Raw genomic sequence first — 26,329 nt, 5'->3', positions numbered from 1 at the left:
CAGTTGTAATGTCAAGTGCAATAGACTCGAAAGGGTGAGTGTATTTTTAATCAAGCAAAGGCCGCTGATACAGACTTGAAGGAATTGATGCAGATGCATTAAAAAGACAACAGGAAAGACTACAAAGCAACTTCCCAAGTATAGAAGTACTTGGATATGAAGCCAACCTCTTAACATGCCACAGATCCTTTGATCATTTGTTGTATGGACATTTCCTCCAGTCAAAGTGAGAATAGGACTGTTTGCCTATGTGAATAACCCCAAGGTGAAATTGCTGACCTGCATCACACCAAATTAACAGTCTCTGAAACCACCTTAGGAGCCCAAGTTATGTATACAGAACCTGAGAGGTCTATGACTGATCCACCTGCAGAACAGAAGGAGCCCATCACGTGTGCAGGAGATGTTCCTCAGGACCATTGCAGAAGAGGAAATGGTTGAACTTCCCCTCCAGGCCTTCTGCAGTGGCATGTTTTCTCTCCACCCCTCTCTGTTTAAAAGCAAAGATGCATGTTTAATGCAGAGAAGCATTTTAATGTTATGTCATGTTTGGCCCTATATATTTCTTGTTTCAGGATTTCATGCATCCCTTTTCTATAAGAGATATAATGCTAAATTATTAAACATGTTACCTCCCACAAGAATGCAAACTGTTCTATATTTTGGAAAGTTGTTTGGCCATTCACCTGTTCTCTTTGAATTCAGACATCTCTTAAGGTACTGACACAAAATTTGGCACAAAAGTTCCTAAGATTGAGGAGCAGTTTTTCCATGTATGTTTGGGTGCCATTGAATCCCATTAGAATTACAATTTCACACCAGACATTTTTCAAAACTACACTGTTTTGGACACATCTGAAGATATTGTAACTGCTATGCCCCCTCTGGAGGAATCCTCTTGAGAGAAGTACCTGCTGCTCCACAAAGTAAGTGTTATGAAGGAGTGGGTTGCACATGGAGATGGAGAAGGGGATTTGGGATCTCCAGGGGTTATGACACCCCTGAAAGAACACCACTTAACTTCCACTTCTTAATTCCTGTGCATGCTCAGATATAATTTATCACATTGTGGTATTTTGGGATTTGACAAATGGTAGGTTTCTGGGTCCGGCCTTGGTGCAAGTCAATGAAGTATTGCATTTTATGAAGAAGAATTTTAGAAGTTCTTACAGCTGGAGTTTGGCATTGGAGAGCACTTGCTAAATGGAACTAAGAATCTTGAAGCTCCTAGAACTAGAATGTGTTTGCATTGCAGTGCCGTCCATTATTCCATAATGAACCATAATGGCAGTGGTCCATGTTCCCATTATATGTTCCTGAGAGCTTCTGAGTTTAGAGTAGTTTGCCAGAGTTTTTCGAAGCTGAGCTTTCAAACAGTTGCAAACAGTTCCAAGAAATGATGGCTTGCTCCTGTCTCCTCTATAGAGCAGTTTCATTAAGCTCTCGCCATTTGACTGTCAGCCGTATAAGGAGCATTTCAGGAGCTGTGCTATTCTCATTGCCGCTCAAGATACCCAAACTTTATTCTGTGCCGTTGCTGCTACTCTCTGAGCCACAAATTATTTAGAAGGAATCATTCTGCTGCCAGCCTTTGTTACATCAAGCAGGACTCGGCTCTTATTAGCATTTTCCACTAGTAAAAATAATAATCCCTGAAGCTTTGGTGATTCACTCACTTGTTACCTTTAAGATCCCAGCTGATAATTAGTCTAATAGAAGTGTTTGGATGTCAAGGGATCAGGGGTCACAAGTGGAATTGCTTGGTAAAGCCTGTGCAGAATGTCAAACCACCATTGACAATATGAGGAGCAGCTAAAAAAATTAATGAGCAAGAAATGTGTTCTAGTGTAATTTATGTTTAGCTAGTGTTGGTCTCCACTTCTCAAATGGTGTCCAGTGAGATGTTCCATAACAACTACCTGTTCATTAGTGAGCTACGTGAATTCAGAAAGAGTTGCATGGTCATTTTCCTCTTTTCCAGCCGGTTGCACAGCAGTGATAGCAATGTTTGTTTTGGAATGTAGCATGGGTAGAATAGTTAGTCATGAAGAGAACTATACGCTGCTGCTATGGTGCTTGATTAGATCAGCACCAGCTGCCAATGGACAGCGTCCAACATTCGCTTGGGAGATCAGAGCCTGCTATTCTTCTGCAAATGAAGCTCTTTTATTTTTATTATTTTATGCTAATGTGTCCTATTGGGAGGGGGAAATGATGTTCCTTCAATATTTAAAGGCTTAGTCCTTTCTCAGAGGCATCAGCCTGGTATATGAAATGGAAATGGGGGATCGCTACAGCTGTTGGCCTCCAACTTTCAGCAGTCCCAGCCTTTTGGCCAAGTTTGCTGATGGCTCTGGATGAGTCTCACTTTTGGCTGTTAGGTGTAAAAGTAGGCAAGAGCTTTACTAAATATAATTAACACAGAGAAAAAGAACGGAGGGTGTGCATGTACAGAAGTTCAATACCCCAAAGTAGAATTGCACAGAAAAACCAGCCTGGCTCAATAGCCACAAAGCCCCCTCTCCAATTTCAAGACAGATAATAATTTTATTATTTATACCCTGTTGTTTGAAGGAATGCAAGTGGTGCTGTGGGTTAAACCACAGAGCCTAGGACTTGCTGATCAGAAGGTCGGTGGTTCGAATCCCCGTTACAGGGTGAGCTCCCGTTGCTCGGTCCCTGCTCCTGCAAACCTAGCAGTTCGAAAGCACGTCAAAGTGCAAGTAGATAAATAGGTACCGCTCCGGTGGGAAGGTAAATGGCGTTTCCGTGCACTGCTCTGGTTCGCTGACCATTAGGTCCAGTTGTGACCGACTCCGGGGTTGCGGCGCTCATCTCGCTTTACTGGCCGAGGGAGCCGGCATACAGCTTCCGGGTCATGTGGCCAGCATGACTAAGCCGCTTCTGGCGAACCAGAGCAGCGCACGGAAACGCCGTTTACCTTCCCACTGGAGCGGTACCTATTTATCTACTTGCACTTTGACGTGCTTTCGAACTGCTAGGTGGGCAGGAGCAGGGACCAAGCAATGGGAGCTCACCCCGTCGCAGGGATTCGAACCGCCGACCTTCTGATCTGTGGTTTAGACCACAGCGCTACCCCGACCCCAAGTCAACCCTGTACAGACCTTATAGAGGCTGATTTCTTGCTTGAAATCTTACAGTGCCTACTAAGCTACACTTGCAGTCATGAGAGCCTCAAGCCAGCCTGGCCCTGAGGCCAGAAATGAAGCACCAGAAAGTGCCACCTCCTTCCTTCTCCCACAGTTGCTGCCCAACCTGCAGGCTATGCGGCAAGGGAGAGGTGTTCCTCTTAGCCAGTGGTTTCTGTGCTTAAACTAGAATTTGCACAATGCTTCTTGCATTGTGCATCATTATCCCATTTACACTCATTTTGGCACCCTGTAAATCTGGACTGCTTTGCAATACCGGTGCCAATAGAAAGTACAAGCTCTGGTTGTGCTTTGCTCCCTGTTGAGTTTCCCACATGCTATTCCGGTGGGGGTGATGCTATCTTGATTGTGTGTGGGGACTGCAATAATAATAATAATAATAATAATAATAATAATTTATTAATTATACCCCGCCCATCTGGCTGAATTTCCCCCAGCCACTCTTGGCGGCTCCCAATCGAGTGTTAAAAACAATACAGCATTAAATATTAAAAGCCTCCCTAAACGGGGCTGCCTTCAGATTTCTTTTAAAAATAGTATAGGTGTTTATTTCCTTGACATCTGGTGGGAGGGCATTCCACAGGGCGGGCGCCACTACTGAGAAGGCCCTCTGTCTGGTTCCCTGTAACCTCACTTCTCGCAATGAGGGAACCGCCAGAAGGCCCTCAGAGGAGGACCTCAGTGTCCGGGTAGAACGATGGGGGTGGAGACGATCCTTCAGGAATACTGGGCCGAGGCTGTTCAGGGGCCCTCGCCTGTTTTAACGTTTGCCGGCAATTCACTTGTGACAGAAATACTGCGGCAATAAAACAAAAATTTTAAACAAGGAAATCCAAGCAACAACATATATACAAATTCGAATACATTTTTGCATTTGCTCCTACCAAGTAGCTTTTACAGAATCATAGCTCTATTTTGTGGCTTGCATTTTTTTTTCCAAAAGAAAGAAAGAAAAGCTTGACTTATCCTATGTTCAGCTATCTGATTTCCAGTAGCCACTATACTTTTTGTCCAAATATATGTCTCCCCACCCCAAGGTAGTTAATTACACAGGGGTGCTTTTATGGTTTATAATTTTCTAATGCTCTATAATTGAATTCCCACTGAAGCTTTGCAGAAAGTCAAATTAATTGTTGGCATAATGAAAAATGTGTTAAATATAAAGGAAGGTGCAGTGTACCAAAACATGTTTATTAAATGCCTCTGTTTTGAGCGCTGTGGAAATGCTAAAGGATGATGTGAATCACAAGAAAAAAAGAACAGTAAGCGGGGAATATGTGCAGGTCGAACAATGTATCTCCCCCTGTGTGTTCTTATGTATGGAATCCTGGTATTGCTTGAGCAAGTAATCCATGAATAGAGACCAATGTGATTACTACTGCCATATCGTAGTGTTGACTTTGTCTTTACTCGTAGCTTCCCAGAAAACCTGAAGTTTATTTAACAGATAGTACCTGTACTTCTGGAAAATAGAAGGGGAAGAAATTGAGGCAGTGAGAGATATTACTTTCTTGGGCTCCATGATCACTGCAGATGGTGCATGAAATTAAAAGATGCTTGCTTCTTGGGAGAAAAGCAATGACAAACCTAGACAGCATCTTAAAAAGCAGAGACATCACCTTGCCGACAAAGGTCCGTATAGTTAAAGCCATGGTTTTCCCAGTAGTGATGTATGGAAGTGAGAGCTGGACCATAAAGAAGGCTGATCGCCGAAGAATTGATGCTTTTGAATTATGGTGCTGGAGGAGACTCTTGAGAGTCCCATGGACTGCAAGAAGATCAAACCTATCCATTTTTAAGGAAATCAGCCCTGGGTGCTCACTGGAAGGACAGACCCTGAAGCTGTGGCTCCAGTACTTTGGCCACCTCATGAGAAGAGAAAACTCCCTGGAAAAGACCCTGATGTTGGGAAGGATTGAGGGCACAAGGAGAAGGGGACAACAGAGGACAAGATGGTTGGACAGTGTTCTCGAAGCTACCAGCATGAGTTTGACCAAACTCCGGGAGGCAGTGGAAGACAGGAGTGCCTGGCATGCTGTGGTCCATGGAGTCACGAAAAGTCGGACATGACTAAACGAGTAAACAACAGCAACCTGTACTTCTGCTCTGGTGTCGCAGACCCTGCATGATAACTGCCCTGTAGCTAGCTATCAGAGTGGGACACCCATCACAGAATTGTGGAGTTGGAAGAGACCGTTGAGGAAGGGGGAGTAACAAAGTTGAACCATGATTGACAAAGCTGAAGCATCAGTGGGGACAGGATCTGGGGACCCACCCACGGTTTCATTGCTGGTTCCCATGGTATTATTGCTGGTTCAGACAGTCTGGTAGTCCCAAATCAGCATCCTCATTCATTAAATTCCCATTCCTGCAGGTACAAAGAAATGGGCTAAAACCAGTTCTACTTATCGTGAAATTCCCATGCTAAACACAGCATGACAGCTGTGTTTTATGTATTATGGTCACAACGTGCTTAAGTTAAGCCTCCTTCCTTTGGGGCTTAGCTATTGCTTGTTTAGGGATTGTATGATGCTGACAGCCGTTTTGTCCTGCAAATGGTGTCAATATATAGGAATTGGTTTTGATTCAAAAGCTGAACAGGCTCGATTGGCCTTGTAAACTGCCTAGAGAGGGGAGTGACTGACAGATCCACATTTTAGCTGTTGTGTGTGCCCTTTGTAAGAATGAAGTATGACTGTTAAAATAAATAAATACATGACCTATTCAGGTTGAGTTCAAAGGTCAGCCGAGATCAAAACGACCACAGTCACACATAACAGGCCTAGATTTCCTGCTTGAAGTAGATTTGTAGGCAGAGAACTAACTTCCATGAAATGAAATCTTACAGATGAATGCTGCCACATAGAACTGACAATCAAAATGAAAAAGGGAGCTTGACCTGCATCACAGTTAACATTTACAACAAATCCAGCATGTTGTTATACAACAGAAGGTTGTATCTGCCAAGCAAATAAAACTGCATATTAACACTCCTACCACAACCAGAAAAGAGGTGAGGAGAGGGGAGAGATATCTCTGTTCATGAATTTAATGCAACGGGTTTTTACTATATGAGCTTGGTGGCTAACTGCAATTTGATTTGTTCTCCAATTAAAGATGCACATTCGTTAAATATATGCAAATAAAATAGTTTATTTGTTTTAATAGATGATGCATGTGATGAGCCTCTTGTGTGTCAATGAGACCAAAGACAGAAGCTTCTTCTAAGATGCTACTAGCAAGGATTTGTATTTTAAAACAGAGGCAATATTTTTTTAATTGATCAAAAGGTTTCAAATTAATTTTAATTGACTAAATTTTGCAGCTCTAGTAAAAAACAAACATTAAAGCCCTTTGGTGTCTTCTACTGAACTGAACCAAGTTACATACCACACTTATGGGATTACTCTGGAATAAATTGGAGTAAAGTGGTTTAAAGATGCAATTATAGAGACAATTAATGATTGGGGCTATCAGGGAGACGGTAGGATATATAAGGCACAGGATGCATTACATAGGGAAACAAGAGTTATATCCTGTTGGGTCCTGTACCTAAATTCTTAGGCTGGTGCCCGGCAGGCTTTCTGGCAAACCTTAAAAAGATTATGTCCAAAGTATGGCTGCTACATACATATGGCAATTTGTGTGTGTTGCAGAGCATTGGACTAGGTGTCCGTTCCAATTCTACAATTCTATGGAAAATGTAGGGTAAGATCTGTTGTCTGTACAGAGCAGGGTAGAAGGCTCTGTTTTTAGGTGGCAGAAGTGAAGCGAACTCCATTTCTGCAACAACTGGATGGTTTCTGCATTGCATGGCAGTTAAGGGGCAGGGTTTGCTGTACAACAACAACAACAACAACAACAATAATAATAATAATAATTTATTATTTATACCCCACCCATCTGGCTGGGTTTCTCCAGCCACTCTGGGCGGCTTCCAACAAAATATTAAAATACAATAGTGCGTCAAACATTAAAAGCTTCCCTAAACAGGGCTGCCTTCAGATGTCTTCTGAAAGTCTGGTAGTTGTTTTTCTCTTTGACATCTGTTGGGAGGGCATTCCACAGGGCTGGTGCCATTACTGAGGAGGCCCTCTGCCTGATTCCCTGTAACTTGGCTTCTCGCAGCAAGGGAACCGCCAGAAGGCCCTCGGAGCCAGACCTCAATGTCCAGGACGAACGATGGGGGTAGAGACGCTCCTTCAGGTCTACTGGACTGAGGCCGTTTAGGGCTTTAAAGGTCAGCCCCAACACTTTGAATTGTGCCCAGAAATGCACTGGGAGCCAATGTAGATCTTTCAAGACTGGTGTTATGTGCAAATGCTGACTATACAGCTCTCTGAGGTAGCAGCTTTCCAGTCTCTACATCCCCAGCCTAGAATGCTCCAGATGTTTTGGTGCAACAGATCAGTACAGTAGACTTACTGTTCTGGAAGGCATGTGAAAGTTATTCCTTCTTACCTCATGCACGCCCGCCACTCATTGCATAGCAGCCTTCCGCAACATAATGTCCTCCAAATGTCTTGGACCACAGCTCTCGCCATCCTTGACCTCTGGCCAAGCTGGCTGGGGCTGATGGGAGTTTGAGTCCAACAAAACCGAGCAGCATCTTGCTGGGAAAAACTCTTCTGCATTGATTACAGAATCGATGCCTGTTGCTGCCTCCACTGCACACGAAGTCAGTCTTGCTATGTTTAGCACCTGCTCAAGCCAGGGCCTATGTGGGGACGAGGTATGGAGAACTTTTGTATTTTAATTTCATTTAATAATTGCGTTGGCCATCATCTAAAACAGTGTTATCCTCTCTGTGGCTTACAACGTACCAATAACATTGCATACCCTCCAACGTTTCTCTAACCTTTAAAGCCTTATATGGCCTAGGATGCTCGTACCTATGGGACCGCCTCTCCTGGTATGTCCCATGGAGGACCTTACAGTCTTCAAATAAAAACATCTTGGAGATCCTGGGCCACAGGGAGGTTAGGCTGGCCTCAATCAGAGCCAGGGCTTTTTCGGCCATGGATCCGATCTGGTGGAACGCTCTGTCACAAGAGACTAGGGCCCTGTGGGACCTGACATCTTTCCGCAGGGCCTGCAAGACAGAGCTGTTCCACCAGGCCTTTGGCCAAGGCACAGTCTGACCTCCCCTCTCCTTCTGTAATCCTCATAGAACTCTAGCCCAATGGTTGCCATTAATTTGATTCTGAACTGATTTTAGAATGTATTTCAATCAATTGACTGTGATTTTATGTAAACTGTGCTATTTTTACTGTTGTTAGCCACTCTGAGCCCAGCTTTGGCTGGGGAGGGCGGAATATAAACAAAATATTATTAATGAAAATAGGGACGTCCTAAGGAAAAATGGGGCATTCTGGGATCAAATCAGAAACCGGGACGGCTTCTGTAAATCCAGGACTGTCCCTGCAAAATAGGGACACTTGGAGGGTCTGGGACACCATGTTGACTGCCCTTGCTCTAAAGGATGTCACTCTGAGCTTCCATCTTTGTAGCATGAATATCTGTAAGCCAAATGGCGATTTTTATTTTGGTGTATTCCCTCATTAGGAACAGTTCAGACACAAACACCCAAGGACATTGGACCCTGGATCTCCTGCTTCCTGCTAAAAACAACAACAACCCAAAACCTTAAAAAACTTGCTTGCAGGGTTGGTGAGAGATCCCTTGTGATCTCGTGGTCACCATGTTGGACTAGAAGCTGGGGGACCAGGACTGAAATCCTCACTTAGCCATGAAACTCACTGGGTGCCCTTGGACCTCTTCTCAGGCCAGCTTCCCTCACAGGGTTATTGTAATGATATTATGCAGAAAGGAGAACCCAGTATGACTCCTTGAGCTTCTTGGAGAAAAGATGGCATATACAAGCAGTAATAAAACAATACAGCGCTGTGGTGGCAATAGCAGAAGATGCCTTGCATAACGAATCTCCATATTTATTGCTGCTGCTCCAGGGAGGCTAGCAGGATCTGTGTGGGTGGCACAGCAGTTGTTATGGCAAAACAGCAGCCGTAGCTCCAAACCCCAGTTTGATAAAGGCCTAGAGGCCACATGCCCACATAATGTAAGACAGCCGAGAGTTTCAAACTGCAGACTCTAGGACCCAGACCCGGGCATCTTGCTCTTTGCAACACTGTCCTCCTAGTTAGACCATCTTCGCTTGGTGAATAAGCAGTTCCTCACATCTCCAGACTTTCTCAAAAGCAAGCATGGAAAGCAAATTAGGCTACATATCCTCAACGTGTAAAAATACAGTGTTTGTGCGGGGGGCGGGGGAGAACGAGGCTGAAAGTGTAGGCTTTTAGAGATGGTTTGTCATCTTCTGAAAAATCTATCATGCTTCTGCAGGTGACAGATCCTTTCACAGCATGCGGTTTTGCTTGTAAGCAGGGCTTCAGAAATTGTGCACAATTTGTATGGCATGTGAAAGATATGAGCGAAAAAGATTTATTTTTTTCCAAATATATTGTCAGTCAGTTTATTTAGAGTTCTGAGTGCTGGTTAGCAGGCACAAGAGAGCCTTTCTGGCAGCAGTTTGGAAATTTCTTCCTGTGTGTGCTTTAAGTGTTTAACTGGCTATAAGGCTTAAAAAACTTTTCAGGTCACTTATTATGCTGGCTTGATTAGCATACTTCCAGGGGCATCTTATCCAAGTCTGCATCTGTATTGAACTATATTTATTATTATATTTAATAGTATCATATATTTATTATAATATTTAATAATATATCTTCTATTCTATTTCTACTACTGCTACTACTACCACTACTACTATATTTAACTGTTTTATAGGTGGAATTCTTTTTAAATGCTTATATTGTTTTTATATATGGAATTGTTTTCTATATGGAACTTTTTTAAAAAAATAGTTTTTACACTTGTTTTATAGTTGTCACTATTTCATCAGTTTGAGAATGTGTGTTCTGTTGTTGCAACTCACACTGGGACTTTCTGGTAAAGGGAGGTTCAGAAATCTAATATAAATAAATGGTTGTAGGGAAAATCTGGCTGCCCCACAAACATGGCAGACTATTGAAAACTTAAGTCCTGTCTCATTTATCCCCCCCACCATGGACGTTGAAAGGTTGAAAGATTTCACCAGTCCTCCAAGGACTGTGGTTTCCTTTTCCTTCTGATCTGCTCCCAACCCCTACACAATGTGCCCCCAACGTTCTGTCGGGAATTTCAGCCCAGCCCAGCTTGTGAGCACCCTCTGATTCACTGGGAAGTATAATGCTGGTTCACCAAGTTTTATTCATTCATTCATTGTTGCATTTATATACCACTATCTTCCTCCCATGAGTTCAAGGTGGTATACTTGACTCGCCACACTTAGTCCCCACAGCAACCCCAAGATGCAGAGACTGGCTCAAGGTCACTCTGTGAACTTTGACCAGGGTCCAGTGGGGATCTGAACCCGCGTCTCCCAGCTCCTGGCTCTTAATGGCTGTGTATATGCCACCTTATTTTCTAGCTCTAACCAACACTGGACAAAACTGAATAGTAACTGGACTTCCAGGAAGAGATTCCTCAGTTGAATTTTTAGACTGCTCACACCTCACTTTTCTTCTGTTTTGTTGCTAGGCAACCTTGACTTTCCTGGTTGTGACAGTGAATACCAACTGCTGTTTTGCTTGATTCTTCCTCTCTCCTCTCTCTCTCCTCCCTTTTTTAACCGAGGAAGCTGTCTGTGGCATAATGTCAGATGCTCTTTTCCACATATCAAGATTTACAAAGCCAAACTGCGCTCAGGGGTTTTGTTCCCCCCAGTTTTTAACAATTGAAATATGCACTCGTGTTGGTTTTTTTAATAAAGTGTTTGCATTCTTAGTACGTAAAACAGAAATTTCCAGACAGATATTTCAAGATTGGATGACAGGCAATGTGAAAATGATTTTGCGCCTTGGACGCATTCACACTTTACATTTTTTTAGGTGTGCACAGGAATATCATGTGGCAGATTACACTCATTGTATGTTGCTGTCAACCTCCTTTCAAAGAAATCCTCTGACAGGATTTCCTCTTTCCCTCATAAATATTGTGTGGCTATTGCCTAATTCTGAATATTTTTGATTTAGTAAAATGTCAAGCCACTGGGTGGAATCCAATGTAGTGCTAAGGCAATTGGCCCATCAATGCCACGATGTTTGCTTGCACAATGTAACGCTCTCCTTCTACACACTCCCTAAGGTTTTCCTCAACTCTGGGTGACGCCCAGTGTTGGATGAACAGACTATCCCTTGCACTCCTTCTCCTCTGCCACTCCCTGTATGCCTCAAAAATCTTGTCTGGAGCACATTTTGGGGGTATGAAGAGGGAATGAAAGGAAGGAGAAGTTCGGCTTTGGAAGCAGAAATGGGTCATACAACCCTGTGGGGGGAAAAAGGTAAAGGCAAAGGACCCCTGGATGGTTAAGTTCAGTCAAAGGTAACTATGGGGGTGCAGCGCTCATCTCGCTTTCAGGCCAAGGGAGCCGGCGTTTGTCCACAGACAGCTTTTTGGGTCACGTGACCAGCAAGACTAAACCGCTTCTGGTGCAACAGGACACCGTGATGGAAACCAGAGCGTACAGAAACTGTTGAGAATTCCGTTCCACCTTAAGGAACAGACATGTGGAATTGTTGCATGTCACATGTCTGTTTACATTCCAGCACAGTATGCTGGGAACTTCTGTTTGTGTATAGCTTTTGCTTTTGCTGTTCTCTCCGAGATGACATGAGAGAGAGACGACATGTTTCTTTGTTCTGATTTATGTTTAATAAATCTGTAGCTGTAGCATGACTTACGCCTCACGCCTACTTCTGTGTGCGAACCACACTCTGCTAATTGCGTGCCCTGGTTTTTGAAGTTTGGGTTGCTGATTTACGTCAGAGCACGGGCCAATGGAAGGAGATGTCTGAGCTGGGCTTGCCAGCTGGCCTCCCGACCCCTCTGCATGTTGACAGAAATGCCATTTACCTTCCCGCCGCAGCGGTACCTATTTATCTACTTGCACTGGTGTGCTTTCGAAGTGCTAGGTTGGCAGGAGCTGGGACAGAGCAATGGGAGCTCAGCCCGTCACAGGGATTTGAACTGCCAGTGTTTTTAACAGCATGCCCAAGGTGGTTTAGACCACAGAGCCACCTGCGTCCCTGTGGGTATCACTGGATGACACCCTCTAAATTGCCAAAGAGTGTGCTGTTCCATAAGGGATGCTATGCTTGGTGCAGATATATAGCATGGCTTTCTTTTGAAGTACTCTTACACCAAAATAGATTGCCTGCATTTTGATGATGTCCTACTGGTTTAGTGGGTCAGTGCGTCTGGCTGGTAACCAGAAGGTTGGTGGTCTAAGGTCATGCAGGGATGGCGAAGGGCAGGGTTCCTGCATTGCCGGAGGTTGGAGTAGATGACCCTTTGGGTCCCTTCCAGTTCTATGATCTATGATTTTAGGTTGATTAGATACAGTTTCAAGCACCTGGTGGAACCATTTGAAGAAGCCAGGCTGACATCTGATGCTTTGTGACTGCAAGAATTATGCCTGGCTCACTGGGAGAGAGATCATGGCCAAGCCTATTAGAACACATTGTGAGTAAATCTGTCAAGTAATTTGCATTGCATTATCTGGCTTGTAAACAATTTCCATCTTCTTGACTGTTAGGCTTATATTGAATGAGGACTGGGAGCAAATCCTGGGAGCAAAGGACTGATGGGCAAGGTATTATGGGATGGATGTTTGCACAAATATCTTCTGTGTATTTATACAGGCGATTTTTGGCAGACACCATTCCATTGGGCCCCAATTTACTAAACGCTCCGGTGTATAATGATGAATAAGGCAAACAATTATTCACACCATTACTAGCAGCACATGCTAGTACTATGCTGAATTTTTGTGAGGGCCAAAACTTTGCTGCAAAAGTTGGTATTCTGCTTCGGAAATATTCATGAATCCTTGCTCCTACCCTTCCACATTATAAGGCTTTCTCTTCTCTTTAACCTCTTTACTGCCATTGTTGTCCTACTTTTAGGGAGCAATATTAAAATGTCAATACAATTCAATATTTCCCCCCATTAAGTAAATATTCCTTGGTCAGAGAAGCATTGACTGTTGCCCCCATGAGAACAGTTAAAGACAACCTAAAAATGTGTTTGTGTGGAGTCAACCTAGAATAACTGAAATCACATTTAAGGATTAATTAATGGCCATGAGCACTACCAGACAACACATTTATAAATCAAGGAATCAGTATATAGACCATGTCTCCTGCATTTTCTGCCCTGGCTGGATTTTCCTTTAGTTCCTAGGTTGCATAGTCATGACACTGAAAATGTCATAGCAGCCACATTCAAACAGAGTTCTGCACTTCAACATCTGCCTGATCCAGCCAGTGGCGTAGCGTGGGTTGTCAGCACCCGGGGCAAGGCAAGTAATTTGCGCCCCCTAACCCGTGGATTTTAGCACTCGAGTGCGAGCGCGCCCTCGGATTTTTCTGGTAACACTTGACTTTATAGAATCATAGAATCGTAGAGTCGGAAGGGACCCGATGGTCATCTAGTCCAACCCCCTGTGGTGATGATGATGATGATACATTTTATTTATACCCCGCCCTCCCCAGCCAGAGCCGGGCTCAGGGCGGCTAACACCGGTAAAATTACAATAGAAACATAATGGGGGAGGGACCAATTTAAAATACAGGTTAAAATGCAATTTGAAAAGCAGCCTCATTTTAAAAGTAGCCCACAAATCAAAACTGTAAGGGGAGGGAAGACATAAGGGTCCCACTGAGTCCAGACCAAAGGCCAGGTGGAACAGCTCTGTCTTGCAGGCCCTGAGGAAAGATGCAGGACCACGCAGCTGTCCCGTGCGGGGATCGAACCTGCAACCTTGACATCCCTATTTCCATAGGGTTCGGGTTTCCGAGTGGCTAGCGAAACCAAGCTGGATGGGGAGGGGAAGCCACAAACATGAGTCTGACCAAACTGCGGGAAGCAGTGGAAGACAGGAGTGCCTGGCGTGCTCTGGTCCAGGGGGTCACGAAGAGTCAGACACGACTAAATGACTAAACAACAACAACAACAACAATAATAATGTATGAAGTTACATTGAAAGACCTACATTGGCTCCCTGTACGTTTCTGAGCACAATTCAAAGTGTTGGTGTTGACCTTTAAAGCCCTAAACGGCCTCGGCCCAGTAGACCTGAAGGAGCGTCTCCACCCCCATCATTCTGCCCGGACACTGAGATCCAGCGCCGAGGGCCTTCTGGCGGTTCCCTCCCTGCAAGAAGTGAGGTTACAGGGAAGCAGGCAGAGGGCCTTCTCAGTAGTGGCACCTGCCCTGTGGAACGCCCTCCCACCAGATGTCAAAGAGAAGAACAACTACCAGACTTTTAGAAGACATCCGAAGGCAGCCCTGTTTAGGGAAGCTTTTAATGTTTGACGTATTAATATTTTTTTGGAAGCCGCCCAGAGTGGCTGGGGAAGCCCAGCCAGATGGGCAGGGTATAAATAATTTATTTTTATTTTTATTAGACACCCCCAAGCCAAGGAGATAAGTAACTCTACAACTTCAGAAGTCATCTGAAGGGAAGTTTTTTTAAATGTTTCATGTTTTATTATATTTTTATCCAAGGTGACTGGGGCAGCCCAGTCAGATGGGAAGGGTATAAATAATAAAATTATTACTATTATTATTATTATGGAATAGGGCGTCTCAATTTTCTTTGATGAAATGTTGCAAGGTATTCCGATTAATGCTTTTTATAGGATATTGGACACAGTGCGAGTTTATGGCTGCCAAGTATTGGACTGAAAGGAAGAGCAGCCGGCGTCAGGGAACTGCTGGAGGATGGAGCTTGCAAGTGTTAGAATGCAAAACACGGACAGGTTCAGGCACGCAAGAAGGTGGGGGAAAGGGGAGCCCGGATGGCTCAGTTTAAGAGCACGGCGCTGATAAGGCCAAGGTTGCAGGTTCGATCCCTTGTAGGGGGGCAGCGGCGTATTACTGCATTGCAGTGGGTGGGACTAGATGACCCTCGGCTCCCTTCCAGCTCGACAGATTCTATGAAAGCGCATGGAGCGTGGAAGTTGCATTGCAAGTAGTACGCAAGGGGGGGGGGCGCAAGGGTTGCAGAGAGAGGGGGGAGGGAGGGGGGAACTGGCCCTCCGCTGGACAACTGACCCGGCCGGGCTCTGTTTCCCAGGGAAGCAGGAAGTTGCAATCCAAAGTTGCAGAAGCGCCCTGCTCCTTCTTCCGCGGAGGGAAACGCTCCTGCGGAGGCGAGAGGCAGCGAGGAGGCGACGAGGTGAGGCTTTTGTGAGGTAGGGAGAGGAAAGACGGGGGAGGGAACCCAAGGAGGATTTGCACGAGAGGGAATGAAGGGGAAACGCGCCTCCCACGCGGAGCACTTTTCCCCGGGAAATGCACGGGGTGGGGTCGTGGCTGATCCGTGCTGCGCGCTCGCGTCGTGCGGCCCAAAGTGCTGCAGGATCACCAATGCAAGACCCCCTTTTAAAACCTCCCCCTCCCCCAGCTCTGGAAAAAAGGGGGAAGGGGATGGTGTCGGCGTCGGGGTGCGGAGGCTGCACGTGCCCGGCCAGGCGTCGGTGGCGGCGTCAGCGCTGCTGCAGCGGCTGCTCCTCCTGCGAGCAGTGAGTGGAGCGCAGCCGCAGCGGCGGCGGGGGGCGCGCGCGCTAGGGCGCAAGGCTGGTGGCGGCGGCGGCGGCGGGGAGCCCGGCCGAGGAAGGAACTTGTCCCTTCCCTCTGGACTCGCGCCCCCCGCAGATGTTGCGCCCGGTGCGGCTGGCACCCCTGGCACCCCCCACGCTACGCCACTGGATCCAGCCCATCTAACTGGATTGAACCATCTAACCTGAGTTGCAGGATTATACAGGTGCAAAAGACTCAATTCTCTATTCCTTCCCCACTCTAAGACGTTCAAATTAATAATTGCACCAGGCCCTTTCTTACAGTGTGCAGAGGCAATCAACAGGCATTGACAGCCAGTCATGAGATCCTGCTGAGTGTTACAATATGGAACTTTTGTGTTAGTCACACTGTGGGGAGGAAAACCATGGGTGCGCAAAAATTGTCTGTAGGTTAATTAAGTCTTTTCATTTGGTTCAAGAACACTCATGATCATCCCAGAATAGCTGTAACCACAGAATTGGGTATTACTCTCTCAGATCAGAGCCCCTAGAGTTGGGGGGGGGGAAGTATGTATCACCTTTCTTTAATCACTGCATGTGCATTGGGACATAATTGGGCTGGAGGTTATTAAAAGTTCCCACTTTTCAATTCTTAGCTCTCAGTGGTGAAAGAACAAGAAGAAAAACCCTACCCATCCAGCGCTTAGTTTCTGCCAGAGGAGTTTGCTTAACAGAGGCTGGTGGCCTTAAGGTCTCTCTGGAGATCTCATAACCGTAACAAGTAACCAGCACATGTTTCATGTTTGTCACGAGAGCTTATTTGCTAGCTTGGGACGTCTGTTTATCAAAATAAAATATATTGTGTTTTGCGGAAAGAACTGTAGAATTACTACAGTTTCATTCTCCCTGACATGTTTTGTGATTACTTTAATATCAAGCAGTAATCCTGTATTTGGAAGGATTTATCCAGAACAAGCACAAGCAGAACTCGCTTCACTTTGGATCCTGAATTACCGTATTTTTTGCTCTAGAAGACTCATTTTTTCCCTCCTAAAAAGTAAGGGGAAATGTGTGTGCGTCTTATGGAGCGAATGCAGGCTGCACAGCTATCCCAGAAGCCAGAACAGCAAGAGGGATTGCTGCTTTCACTGCGTAGCGATCCCTCTTGCTGTTCTGGCTTCTGAGATTCAGAATATTTTTTTTTTCTTGTTTTCCTCCTCCAAAAACTCGGTGCGTCTTGTGGTCTGGTGCGTCTTATAGAGCGAAAAATACGGTTCCTACAGTCTATTTTATTTTTTTAAGCCTTTGAGAGTGCTTGACAGAAAATCTCTGTTAAGAAATGCAGATTCTGGCCCAGGACACTTTTCTGTCCAGACAAAAGTGTTGTTTGCTGCCGTTCTTAGTGTTGTTATGCCCTAATTGTTATGCCCCCACATGCAGCTGCTGGGTGACCTTGGGCCAGTCACACTTCTTTGAAGTCTCTCAGCCCCACTCACCTCACAGGGTGTTTGTTGTGGGGGAGGAAGGGAAAGGAGAAGGTTAGCCGCTTTGAGACTCCTGAAGGGGAGTGAAAGGCAGAATATCAAGTCCAAACTCTAATTAAATATTACGTTGCAAAAATAATAGGGATGGGTGGGTGGAAAGCAGGTGGGGAATGAGAAGAGATAGGAGCTAAAAAGCTCTGGGGGAGGAAAACATTGACATATCCAGAGAAGCTCTAGTTTGGCAGTGGCCAGCTAATGCACTCTAGGGCAGTCTTCCTTAACCTGGTGCCCTCCCATGATTCGGACTACAACTCCCATCATTCCTGGCAATTTGCCATCTTGCTTGTGGCTGATGGGAGTTGTAGTCCAAAACATCTGGCAGGTTGACTACAGCTGCAATGGGGCGTGGCTTCTCCCAACAGCTGATAACTAATTCCCCTATCACACTAACAACTCTTTATGTGTTTGTATACGTCTCTTTACTTCTGGAAAGAGGCATTTAAAATTAGCACTAAAATTGCCTGGACATGACTTTGCTATCCTTCCTTGCCTTCCTCCCCACCCCAGTATCCTTATGTTTGAGTTGAGAAGATTGGGATTACTTTGCCATTTTGCTTATCCTTAGAAAAAACACCACACAACCCAACTAATCCTGGATTTTGCTGTGAAGTGATTTCAACCACTGCTTTTTCCTGCACCTTGAAATAGTTACAGCTTCATCTCCATTGAGGCTCAGTGCAGTGGAACTTACATAATGCTCTGGCAGCATTTTTAAATAAATGACAATGTAGCATGTTTTGAGAATTTCAAGTCCACAGGAGCTCAGAGATGTCTCCGCTGCATTTGGCTTTAATTGGACACCAAACCAAAAAGACACTGAGCTCTCCAGTTGTGTGCAGGTTGAAGTTGCCTCGCATGTAAGTCATTTTAAGGAAATGGCACCAGCATGTTGTTGGTACTTGCGAGGGCTCTCCCACCCCGTGGAGATGGCAACATTGACCCTTAGAGTGAAATCTAACTCCCTGAGTTTGCAAGCTTCACAGAATAACACGCTTTCCACTACGCAAGTCACAGAATTGGAGACAATTAACCAAAACAATAATAAATAATAATAATTTTTTATTTATACCCCACCCTTCCCGGTTCAGAAACCGGGCTCAGGGCGGCTAACAACAAATTTTAACAAGCAGCATAAAATACAGTATAAAAACATGAATAACAATAAAATTCAAAGTTGAGAAATCAATTTGGGGGAAATCCATCTAATAAGCATTAGATAATCACCAGGGCTAGCTGGCTGAATTGGTCCTACTTGGGCCAGTGAGGAGGCCAGGGGAGAATTAGCTGTGGGGTCTCAGAGCGGGTAATCTTCATAAAAGGGGAAGGGGAGGAAAGAGAAGGGAAATAAAAGATCAGGCTGAATTCAAAGTAAAGGCCAGGCGGAATAGCTCTGTCTTACAGGCCTAACGGAAGGAGGTTAAATCTTGAAGGGCCCTAGTCTCATGGGACAGAGCATTCCACCAGGTTGGAGCCATCACTGAGAAGGCCTTGGCCCTGGTGGAGGATAATATAACTTCCTTAGGGCCCGGGACCTCTAAACTATGGTTATTCATGGACCTTAAGCAAGCATTGTGTTTATGTGTGTGTGTGTTTTGAAGAAATGCTATGCAATGGTTTAAATGCAAAGCATATTTATGTGATTAATTGCAACACACCCCAGCTGGATGGCATTAACATGGTAAGCTGATCTCACTCTGGCAAATGTGGACAGCCACCACATGTGCTACTCTTGAGCTAGGAAACACAGACTGCTTGCATGTTGTTAGCTTGGTGGCATACAGTGCTGAGCATGAAAAGGAGTAAAGGTATTAGTTTTAAAAAATCACAAAAGAAACATAGGAAATGATCTTCTATATGTGTACGTAAGGCCTAACTTCTTATGTGTATTAAGTAAAAAATATTGAATGTGTATGGGAAGAGCGAGCAAACTGGGGAAACATGCAGAAAAAGAACCCATGGTTATCACTGGTCTCTGGTGGGTTGGTATTGCTATCTAGTCCCAGTTATGCAGACAGCTACACATTGTCACAAGAATAATGCTGTAGTCCTTCTAGCTAACTGAGATAATGGCCCACAATGTCCCTGTCAGTACAATTCTTTGCATGTTTGCTCTGAAGCAAGCCCAGCCATGTTTAATGTAGTAAGTTTGGTTAAAACTAGAAGCAAATCTCATAATTTGTCATTTAAATGTAGCAAGACATTTGTTTTGTTTGTCATTTAAACAAGTGATTTAAAAGCTGCAGCAGATGGCCATGCAAACCACTTGAGACTGACCACACAGAAAGATCCATTGGATTCCTGATGGGAGGAGTGCCACTAGCATCTTAATTCTGCCCTAAAACCAGCAGCTTCTTTTATTCAAAAATAGCCCCTTCTTCCCACATTTCCAATTGGCTCTCTTCTTTTTTTTATGGTGATGCCTAGCAGAGCTTTGGTATGATGTCGTACTTCCTTAATAGCTTCTGTTCTTTGCATATTTAATCTGGGCTAATTTTAGGAGCTACTTCTCAGCGAAATTCCAGTTTAGAATTAGCTTAATGCAGGAAGTCAGATTAATGAGCCTGAAGTTAGCAAATAGCTCTGCCTTCACAGAGAGCTAGTAGAAGCTGCAAGGGTGGATTCATACATAATTTGAAGCCATCAAGGGAAGAAATGGACTTTAAGTAGCTTTGTTGGCAAGGTGAACATAATTGCAAACCACATGACATTATGCAGATTTCTGTGCGGTTCTGTGCCTAGGGAGTTCTGCTAGTGGCATGGTTGCCATAGAAAAGAAAACATCTGAAGGACTGTTCAGATGGTCTAAACTGGAGGGCGTAGGGCAGAGGATATGGTACAAAACGGCTATGTCTGATTAACCACACACATCTGTTCTGCATGTAGTTTGTGGGCACATAGGCTGTGTACATGCTGTTGGGGATGGATTCTCCCACCCTCAATCTTCTGACTGTGCATATATAATAGCAGGGAAAAGGTAAAGGACCCTTGGACGGTTAAGTCCGGTCAAAGGCGACTATGGGGTTGCGGCGCTCATCTCACTTTCAGGCTGAGGGAGACGGCGTTGGTCCACAGGCAGTTTTCTGGGTCATGTGGCCAGCATGACTAAACCGCTTCTGGCGCAACGGGACACTGTGACAGAAACCAGAGCACACGGAAACGCTGTTTACCTTCCTGCCCCAGTGGTACCTATTTATCTACTTGCATGCTTTCGAACTGCTAGGTTGGCAGGAGCTGGGACCGAGCAACAGGAGCTCACCCCGTCGCGGGGATTCAAACTGCCGACCTTTCTGATTGGCAAGCCCAAGAGGCTCAGTGGTTTAGACCGCAGCGCCACCCCTGTCCCTATATGTAATAGCACTGCCATACACACACTGTTTAACAAATGTACAGACCGTTTGGGTGGTAGTGTGAATGCACGTCATTCCCTTCTACATGCAGAGAGACACATTTCCCTTATTATATGGGAACAGAGTTATTATTATTTATTTTTATTATTATTATTATTATTATTATTATTACTATTCTATGCAGAAGCTGCATTACAGTGGTACCTCAGGTTACATACAGTTCAGGTTACATACGCTTCAGGTTACAGACTCCACTAACCCAGAAATAGTGCTTCAGGTTAAGAACTTTGCTTCAGGATGAGAACAGAAATCGTGCTCCGGCGGTGCGGCGGCAGCAGGAGGCCCCATTAGCTAAAGTGGTGCTTCAGGTTAAGAACAGTTTCAGGTTAAGTACGGACCTCCTGAACGAATTAAGTACTTAACCTGAGGTACCACTGTATTTGCAAATGAACTAATTCTGTAGTTGAGGCTGAACATCTGGCATGTGCCACAGCCGCAGGCAGATGAGCAGTGCCGTGTATGGGGCCCATCATGAAATCAGTCGTAACCATGTGACAGGTTGTTTCTAAGGGCTCAGCCACACTTCTGCTTCAACAAAGGGCTCGGCCGACAACGACAAGAACCCGGCAACAGCAATCAAATCAATCAGGCTAACCTGACTCAAAAACACCCACCCACCCCACTCACACATGAAAACAAAGTTCACCACAGCCAATCACAACCAACCAACCACATCCTTATCCAACCCCAACCTCTCTCACCCTCAAAGGAATACAAGTGAATAGTAAAGAGAACCCACACAAGAGATGCTGACACAAAACCCCACACATACAATAAGTAGACGAATAGAAGCATTGCCACCCAACCCCACCCCCACTCACCATGGCTCCCTCCACCTCTTTCCCCTTTTCTTCCTCATGTAACACTAATGTCTCACAACAAATGAAACTGATCTGTAGAAATTGCAACTTGAGACATTGCACGTACTGTACTTTTGTAAACCAAGAAATCCTTAATAAAAATACGTTAAAAAAACCCCAAAAAACCCCAAAGGGTTCAGCCACGCTTCCGCTTCTCTCATGCCTAGAAAGCTTGGCTCTGAGCCATTCTCCACCAGTCTCACGCTTTCTAGGAAGAGGTCTGAGCAGTTGTATGTTTGCTCTGTAACTTTCCCCTGAAAAACAAGCTCTTTACTTCTGAATCGGAACAAATAATTCATGGAAAACCCCATTGCCACTTGGTCCTATTCAGCAATATATGGTGGATTTCCCTGGGGGAAAGCAGTGGGGTATAGGGAGGTATGGAGGAGCCCAAAGTCATCCCATTAGTTCAAGGACTTCCTTCTGCACAACAGGACTTCCTCTCCCCAAATATGCTTTGGACAGTTGGGAGAACCCCAGAAAAGATTTGCTTGGGGAAGGTCATGAGAAGGAAAGGAAGCCCCATTGCACAGGGGGAAGACTTTGCACTAATGGGACAATTTTGTCCTAAGTGTTACAGGTTTGGGTGGCACCATTTTTCGGTGGAACTGATCTTGAAGTTTTGTTCAAATGCTAAGCTTCCTGCAGCAAAGGGATGAGGATCTGATGGATGGGTATAGACATGATTGTTTGTTTAGTCGTTTAGTCATGTCTGACTCTTCGGGACCCCATGGACCAGAGCACGCCAGGCACTCCTGTCTTCCACTGCTGGTAGCTTCGAGAACACTGTCCAACCATCTCGTCCTCTGTCGTCCCCATCTCCTTGTGTCCTCCATCTTTCTCAACATCAGGGTCTTTTCCAGGGAGTCTTCTCTTCTCATGAGGTGGCCAAAGTCTTGGAGCCTCAGCTTCACGATCTGTCCTTCCAGTGAGCACTCAGGGCTGATTTCCTTAAGAATGGATAGGCTCGATCTTATTGCAGTCCGTGGGACTCTCAAGAGTCTCCTCCAGCACCATAGTTCAAAAGCATCAATTCTTCGGCGATCAGCCATCTTGATGGTCCAGCTCTCACTTCCATACATCACTACTGGGAAAACAATAGCTTTAACTATACGGACCTTTGTTGGCAAGGTGATGTCTCTGCTTTTTAAGATGCAGTCTAGGTTTGTCATTGCTTTTCTAAAGTTATGTTAAGAGAACCAATGTGGTGTAAGCCTAGACTTGGAGACCCACTGGGTGACCTTGCTTTTCTCATGCTCCCTCAGCTTAATCTACCTCAGAGAGCTGTTGTAAGGATTAAATAGGGAGAAGAGATCTGTGTGTGCCGCCGTGAGCTCCTTGAAGGAAAGGTGGGACATGAACCTCCCCCAAAGTCTTCTGTACATGACCTCCCCCCCCCCTTCCATAACAGCAAGTTTGTTGTTCGCTTGCTTCTGTTTAGATGATAGCACTGCAGACTACAAACGCCTGGCAGTGATCAGTAACAATGCTGGAGATTCTGTGAGTCACAGTACATCATCAGCCTACAGCCATCTCTGCAAAGAGCGCCAGAGTTCTGTGAGTAGCAGTGACCTTTACTCCCTGTTATTTGGGGGACCAAAAATCCAGATCAGAAGCAAGAATATAAGAGTGCTTGTGATATGTCTGATCCTAGCCGAGGATATTGAACTGCTGGCAGAAGCTTCAGCTGCATCACTTACTGTCACTGTAACATCTCTCTGGATAAAATATGGAGGAAAGGGAGAAGCACATATGCCAACTTAAACTCTTTGCTGGGCAGGTGGGACATTTCTTTTTCATTTATTTCAATTGGACATTTTGTATACAGTCATACTTTGGAAGTCAAATGGAATCCATTCCGGAAGTCTGTTCGACTTCCAAAACGTTCAAAAACCAAATTGCGACTTCTGATCAACTGCAGGAAGCTCCTGCAGCCAATCAGAAGCTGCGGAAGCCCCGTCAGATGTTCGGGTTCCAAAAGAATGTTCACAAACTGGAACACTCACGTCTGGGTTTGCGGCATTCAGGAGCAAAACGTCTGAGTTCCAGGACGTTCGGAATCCAAGGTCCGACTGTACTGCTTAATTATGTTGATCTCTTAGCAGTGTAGAAAAAAAATCACTACAATTAAAATAAAAGCCAGGTAAAATTATAAACTCAGAATCCAGTTAAAATTCCTGCTAGATTTTTTTTTTTTTTTTAAAGGATTCAGTAGGCAATGGAAGTTCAGTGGGGAGAGGGCTTGTCTGACCTCAGCTACAAGGGAGTTTCATAAAATTAGGCCCACGTTTCTGTTGGTGGGAAAATAGGAAAGACTGGGATGAGAGATGTGTTATAAACAAACCCCAGCAAGAGCCCTGCTGCCCCAAGGGTTGTTGCTGGGGTGAGTTTCCGCTTGGGAGCAAAAGGAGTTCTCCATTTGCTTGCATAGGTAAAGACACAGATCTAAATGCAAAAAAAACCATTTCAATGTTGGTAAGAACATAAGAGTCTTAATCTCAGGGCTGTTGGTTCAAGCCCCACATTGGGCAAAAGGATTCTTCCTCTCCAGAGTTTTCCCCAAGCAATCGGAGACTACGCCTGTGAGAAACCAACATCTCCTCCTCCCTTTTCATGCCTCTTCGGGTTCTGGGAGACCAGGGGAGATTGGAGCTTGTCACAGCAGGAGGGCGAGAGATACCCGTGCCTCTTCACCAGCCTGACTCAATTCTACCTCTTGGCCTTCCTCCTCCCCTGCTTCAGCTTCTGCCTCTGATTCTGGACTCTGCCACAGACTCTCCCAGCTCACTAACCCCTGTTACTTCTTTCCTGGTCTTCTCCCTCTGACCCCTTATTGTTGTCCCACCACCAATCCCTGGGCTCTGAGCCTCCTTCCTTTGTTGGTTCCTCAGCTGGTCCCTGCCACCATTCCTCTGAATCCAACCAGCCCATGACATCTGGCAATCCATCTCAAAATGTAAACAAGGGTATCTAGAGGTCAGCTTTCCCAATGCAGAGTCAATGTGAAAGGAGACATTGGGCACACAATTCTGAACTTTGGGTTAATGCATCCTGTGTTGTGTTTCACACTGCATTGCATAATTTGGCTGAAATGGAATCACAACTGTGCATGGCTACTCCAAACACAATATATGCCATCGTTGGCATCGTTTCCCAAATTAATTTGCCTTGGAAGCATCAGCCAAATGAATAATGGTCACAGATCAAACATAGCACCAGACATACTGTTTTCCCAGCTGTAATGTTCCAGCTGTAGATATAGCTTTGCTAGTCAAGGGTACTGAATTAAGCATGATGCCATTGACACAGCTAGCTTGCTCAAGAAAAATGAAACCTTTAATTTGTAGAGCTGTGGCTTATTAGGAAAGAAGCATCACACAGAGTTAGTATTAGTAGAAAATTAAATGAACTGTGGGATGCAAACTAGTTTTAATCTATCTTGCAATTTAAAGGATCTTCCAAATCTGGTCATGGGGAAAAATTCTCAATCACAAAAGCAATTCTGCAAAAAGTTATCTAACTCCTCGGCTCAGTAGAGCTTTATTCCTTTATAAAAGGAATAAAATAAAGATGCTGATTTGTTGATATTAGCAAACAGTATTTAGTTCCCGTCTATGTCAGATAAACATGAAATTTCAGAACTGCAGCTGAGAACTGCAGATAAAGAGAACACAGGTTGGGACTCAAGAAATTCATGTGGGATCTCTTTCAGTTGCAGCTTATTGGTTTTTAACCCAGTTGTAGCCAAGCTGTGGAACTCCACATGGGGCTGAACTATAGCTCTCACCATTCCTGACCATTGGCCATGCTGGCTGAGATTGATGGGAATTATAGGATAACAGGATAACAAGCTCCATTTTTATGTCTTTATATATTACATCTATATATTACCTTCCTCCCAAGGTATCCAGGGTGGTTTACAATTTTAAATATTTGAAGAAAGGCTATGAAATATTCCCAGACCAATTTCAGGAGCTAATAGCATGAGCTCCCTAGTTTGGGCTTCTCTTAACCAAACAGGTCTAATCAGTGACTTTGGTACAGGAAATACTTGTGAGATTGGCTGCTCAGAACATTGTTAGTATCTGGTTAAGAACATAGCAACATTCATCAAGAAGAAGGAATAAACCAAAATCACAGCCATAATATCACTTAGAGAATATGATGTTAATTTGCACAAACGTTCTCCTACATTGTGCCTATATATTGGGGTTGTTTCCCCCCCTGATGATGATATATGGTATTCAGCTAGGTTTTATTTAGAGTAGACCCATTGAAATCAGTGAACATGACCTGCCTGTCATAATCATAGGCATTTCGCTAGCAAATAAATATTGGCCAGAGCACGATGCATCTTTTCTACTCACGATGAGTAGTGTACTGGTTTGTCAGCAATGCTTCTGGATAGGCTGAGATGTCACATTACAAAAACAAAAAAGACAAAACTACCCAACATTATGCACATGGAGATGGAATGACTCATGATTCAAGGCGAAGCTGGAGTGCTGTGTGTGCTCAGCATAATTCTGATAGCTTAGGGATATTTGAAGGAAGGTGTTTATTGGCTTCCCGTGGTTTGTTGATTGATTGGGTTTTTGTGTGTGCAAATAAATAACATTAAACTGCAAGATAAATGAATAAAAATGCATTTATTCCATCTGTCTGTCTCCTTGCATTAACTATTATAACTTTGAATCTTCTCTG

The 26,329-nt window shown here is 44.6% G+C and overlaps 1 protein-coding gene across 3 annotated transcripts in view; it reads left to right on the top strand.

Annotated features, from left to right (window-relative positions):
• SH3GL2 (SH3 domain containing GRB2 like 2, endophilin A1) overlaps positions 1-26,329 on the top strand; it is an 85,246-nt gene that overhangs the window by 28,538 nt on the left and 30,379 nt on the right. The window contains exon 2 of one of the 3 annotated variants that reach the window (XM_080987917.1): positions 6,019-6,183. The exons of the other annotated variants lie outside the window; for them this stretch is intronic. The gene's annotated coding sequence lies outside the window, so the exon portion shown is untranslated. The remainder of the gene's footprint in view (positions 1-6,018; positions 6,184-26,329) is intronic. 3 annotated transcript variants of the gene reach the window in all.

This window comes from Podarcis pityusensis, assembly GCF_964106645.2.
Source record: "Podarcis pityusensis genome assembly, chromosome: 17".
NCBI classification, from domain to species: Eukaryota; Metazoa; Chordata; class Lepidosauria; order Squamata; family Lacertidae; genus Podarcis; species Podarcis pityusensis.
The sequence above is the reverse complement of the archived record's forward strand: the minus strand, read 5'-3'. Positions and strand labels throughout refer to the sequence as shown.